At 38.8% G+C, this 5,260-nt stretch overlaps 1 long non-coding RNA gene across 1 annotated transcript; it reads right to left on the minus strand.

The window, feature by feature from the left end:
* Positions 1-248: 248 nt before the first annotated feature.
* LOC120621942 (uncharacterized) lies at positions 249-2,153 on the minus strand. Its single transcript, XR_005658354.1, has 3 exons — positions 2,087-2,153; positions 1,543-1,674; positions 249-573 (listed from the first exon to the last, which is right to left on the minus strand). It is a non-coding gene; the product is annotated as an uncharacterized LOC120621942 (long non-coding RNA).
* Positions 2,154-5,260: the final 3,107 nt, after the last annotated feature.

Consider the following 5,260-nt stretch of genomic DNA (forward strand, 5'->3'; position numbering starts at 1 on the left):
GTCAGTGAGAACATCCCAGGCGGTGGTACCAGTACGTGAGGTTGCCTTGACACAGAAAGGAACAGGATGAGTCGGAGTGACCTGGCTAAATGTTAGCAAGCAAGAAGAAAAGAGGTGCAAGGTGGGGTGCGACAGGTGGACGGGGCCAAAGCATGAGAGGTCATGGTAAGGAACTGGGATTGTATTCAAAGTGTAACCCAATTAAAAAAAAAAAAACTTTTATTATTTTAAAATGGTTTTAGCTTTTGAGAATTATTGAGAACAGAGAATTCCCGTATCTACCACATCCAGTTTCCTTATGATTAACATCTTATATTATTAGTATAGTGTATTTGTCACAATTCAGGTATTCACAATTCAATTATTATTAACTAAAGTCCATACTTTACTCACATTTCTTCAGTTTTTCTCTAATGTTCTTTTTCTGTTTCATTATGTCATCAGGATACCATAATAGAATTAATCATCATGTCTTCTTAGGTTCCTCTTGGTTGTGACAGTTTTTCAGGTTTATGTTTGATTTATATCTCTATCCCAGTACCTAGCACAAGATGCTAGGACTCAATAGGTTCACTGAGGATAAGAACACAGGCACTGTTATCTCTCTATCTCTCTATCTGTATCTATCTCTACCTCTACCCCTACCTCTCTCTCTCTCTCTATCCTCTCTCTCTTTCTCTTTTATCTCTATCTATCTATCTATCTATCTATCTATCTATCTATCTATCTATCTATCTATCTATCTATCATCTATCTCTAGTTCTACATATACCTTCCAGACTATGTATATACAAAAGAGGGGGGTGCTGTTAAAATTTTCCTGCATATCCTTTCTGCATTAAGACAAGGCACTGATGATCCTGGGTACAGATCCATACCCACTGCTCTGTCAAGCCTAGTTCATTGGCTGACAAAGTCAGGCAGCCTTTAGGATGTTTTTTTCAAATTTCCATTTATGTAGACAGATAGATAAATAAAAATAATTTTTGAATTTTAGAAAAGCTCTATTTAATTTTTGCCTTAATGCCAGGAGTACTTTGGATTCTATGACAGACATCATTTTAATTGTCTTTCCTTCTTCTTTCGGCTCTCATCCCTGTTCCTTCCTTTATGTCTGCCATCTCCTATTCACTCCCTGTCTTCTCCCCATTAGCAAGAGCTGATGAAGCGTTAGGCCAGTGCTTCATTTGACTTTGAACCATGATTGGATGACTTTTCCAAGCTATTTGGTTCGAGAAACCTAAGCACTCTCTACCTTCCTTCTTTTATGAAGGAGGTCGTGACCCCGGAGCAGCCCTGCACCTTCCTCCCATCTGAGGGGCCCTGGCTCCTGAGCATCTTGTCCTGGAGGACAGTGCGGCAGACCGCTTTCTGCTTCTAGTTCCAAGTCCACCTTTATATTCCACGCCAACAAGAGATTCCTGCTACTTGAACGGCAAACAAATTTCCCTCTAAAGTAGTCAATGTTGGTGGCCAAAATATATTTTTTTGCTCAATTAAATTTTGATTATAAACGTAACCTCCCTTTGTCTCATCCCTCACCTCCAACTTTCTTGAAAGGCTTTTCTTTGTACCCGGAAGAGTAAGCTTTGCGAGGGCAGGACAGCGCCTTCTCTCATCTCCACGAATTGTGCTTCCTGCAGGGTCTTGCCAATCAGCCAATGTTTACTGAATCTAATAGAAAGATTTTATACAAATTAGACCCATCCTTTTGTAGACATGTTTTATAAATCTAGGTTCAGCTGAACAACAACAGCTGTTTGAGTCTTCCGAGGGAAACGGAAGGGGGGTATGTATTTGTGTATGACAAAACTTCAGTTAAATAGGAACTAGAATCACTGCTTTAGGTTTCGCTTTTAGAAGAGAATAGAGAAAGAAAAAGGGAAAGTGGCTGAATGAAGAGAATCAGGGATTTAACAAGTAAGAAGTACACAAGGCCTCTGGCACACAACGGAAACCTAATCTGCGTTTAGCCTAATCCGCTATTCAGTCCTGATCCCAAGGTCTGGCCAGGTCATCACCTAGAAAAGAATAATTCCACCCTGTTTGTCCACCTGGCTTTACAACGACAGCACTGTAGACTTACTTGCATTCCAGCGATTTTCTTGAGCAAGGGCTGAAACAAGGAAGCAGTGGTGTCGGGGGAGGTGAAATTTAGGAGTGTAAGGTCTGGTTTAGATCCTACCTTTGTCTATTCAAAGTGTTAGATTGAGTGAGTTAGCCAACCTTTCCGAATTTGCTTTACTCACCTATGAAATGGTATGATGGTGCTGTCTGATGAGCATCGATTGAGATGATGCTATATATAGTGTGATATATAAAGTCCTTGGCATAGAATAAGCACCTAATAAATGTAAGCTTCTATTATAAGCTATATGGGTTTCCTGATTAAACTACTGTCATCTAGAATGATTTATAGTAACCATTTCATGACTACACTATTAAATCTGGAATTTACTGTGTGTGTGTGCGCGCGTGTGTGTGTGCATGTGTGTATCCAGAAAAATCTTACTCTTCTGAAGATGTCTTTTAGTAGCAACATCTCATTGCAATACAACCAAGAACCATAAACCATATACAAACAGTCTCTGAACAGACACAATAGATGAGGCAAAATTCATGGATTAAATAAGACAAAAATATTTTCTTCAGATTAGAGCGCCTCTGATGCTTATCCATCTGTATGAGAGGACAGAGCTGGCTTTGTATCTTTAAAGAAATTGTTTATTTGTTTATTTGCATGCATAAAATTTGACAGGTTTAAAATTTTTTTACAGTTTTATGGCTGAATGTTTGACAAATAAAAATTGTATATGTTTGAGATGTACAATGTGGTTTTCATATATGTGTACATTGTAAAATGATTAGTATTATCAAGTTAGTTAACATGTCCATCGCCTCACACCAGTGTGTGTGTGTGTGTGTGTGTGTGTGTGTGTGTGTGTGTGTGGGTGAGAACGAGATCTCTTTTAGCAAATTTGAAGTATGCCTTGTTATTAACTGTAGTCATGAGGCTGTACATTAGATCCTGGAACTGACAGAACTTATTCATCTTATAACTGAAAGTTTATACACTGTGATCAATATCTCCCCTTTCCCCTGCCCTCCATCCTGTGGTAACTACTATTTGACTTTTTGTTACTATGAGTTTGACTTTTTTAATTTAGATTTCACATAAAAGTGTGATCATGTTCTTCTTTCTACTCCCGATAACATTTCGTGCATTTTTTTTTTTGTATTTTTTTGGCATCTAATTTGACCTCCATCTCTCTGCTGAATTGATCTGAACTGTAGCCTGGGATTTGGTTTCCATAGCAAAATAGAAGGAAATATACAATTTCTTGAAGCAGGTACATCGACAGCAAGGAACAGTGACGTCTGATAATTCCAACTTTAAATATGTCTTCTGAAACAAATCAAAAGAACAGACACAAGTCCTCATAGGGCCATTTGGTTCAAGGACATATACCATCACACACTTTAGAGGCTCGGGGGCATCAACAGTGGATGGCACCATACTTAATATTCTTAATAAAGATCCTCAGTAGGAAAAAGCTAATTATGTTAATTCCTTGGAAGATTTACATCTCAAATATCTTTATTAAAATATTATATATATGCTACACTTCTCTAGGACTCACAAATTCGAGAAGCAAATGAGGTCACAGGAATGCAAACTGAAAAACTGAAATTTCACAGGCTTATCGGTACACTTAAATATTATTATTACCTCTGACTCGTTAAAATATGGCCCTCCCAAGTATTTCTAAAAGTCCCTGGGGAGTAAATTACTTGTTTTCAAGAAAAAATCTTATTGGGTGCAGTGTTTGCTCTGCCTGTCACCGCAGTTTTTCTGGCTACTGCTGACGCTCCCCTGGACCCATCTCCCTGCAGGTCTCCAGTACCCTCTGGGCACTAGAAACTCCACTGGGCACAGTGCAATATCATACTTTCTATCAAGGACTCCACCAGTATGCTTGAGCCTTACAGGTATGAAAGCTGCTCTGTGACACGTGTTGAAAGATGCCCATCTTTCCCAGCATTACAGCAATACATGTAGGTCTCAAAGTTGCACAGAGTTTTAGTGAAAATGCTCTTTCGGATTTTACCTACGGCTCCCTTGTTTTTTAAAGGATTCAGATCTGAGTCCAGTGAAGACTCAGAACACAAGTCCTATAGATAGTTACCATGCTATCCTTAGACCAAACTTTCCCCTTGATGACTCAGATTTACTTATTGGCTCAATCTCAGAAAAGCTTTTTCCTTTCCTTAGGAATAATCTCAGAAAGTTCCTCGATCTTCATGGAAATAGCTGTCTGGCAGGCTGCCCCATGGGTTTACTGATATACTCAGATACATGAGAATTCCTTCCTTCCTTTCTTCTTTTCTCCCTCCCTCCTTCTTTTCTTCCTTCCTTTCTTCATTTCCCTCAACAAATATTTCATGGAAATGTACCAGATACCAGGCACTATCTGGATGGTAGGATCATAGCAATAAGAAGAATAGACAGTATCTGGTCTTTCAGGGAATCTTGTGGGAGAAACGTAACGAAAAACCAATCAAGTACACAGGGTACTATTTATATAAGATGGTCATAAAAGGCTTAGATCCGGTGCTATTTCAGCAGAAACATGACTAAGGAAAGGAGCGAGCTCAATGGGTATCTGAGGGAGGGTGAGTCTGCACAGAGGGAATAGTAAGTTCAAGGGCCTTGGGACAGGAACATACATGCCTAGCCTACTCGAGGAACAGCAAGAAGGCTAGATTGATTGAAGCAGAGGGAATGAAATGGAGAGAAAGAAGAGAAGAGATCTGAAGGTTACCCACGATGACATCTTGAGTAGCACTTTGCACAATTTGATAGGACTTTAAATAAATAAATACAGATAAAAAAATCCTTTGTGAGGTCTTGAGCAGAGGATTCAAATGATCTCAGTCATATAAAAAGATCACTCTTGCTGCTGTGTAGAGATTGGATTATGAAAGTTTAAGTGGGAGAAGAAAGAGACAAGTAAGAAAACTTATAAAAAAACAGGTGAGAGCTGATGGTAGTTTGATTTGATGACAGAGGTGGACGGGGATGAGAGTGGTCCATTTTTGAACAGTATTTAATGGGTTTCAAGGTACAATAATAATATTAATGAATTATTTAAGGAATGAGTTATTTAAGAAATATGAAAGGAAGTCATTCAAGGGTGATTTCACTGCTTTTGGTCATAGAGACATGGTGTCATAACTATTTACTGAAATAGGGGATATT

This window comes from Pteropus medius, unplaced genomic scaffold (genome assembly GCF_902729225.1).
Source record: "Pteropus medius unplaced genomic scaffold, Ma_sr-lr_union100, whole genome shotgun sequence".
NCBI lineage: Eukaryota > Metazoa > Chordata > Mammalia > Chiroptera > Pteropodidae > Pteropus > Pteropus medius.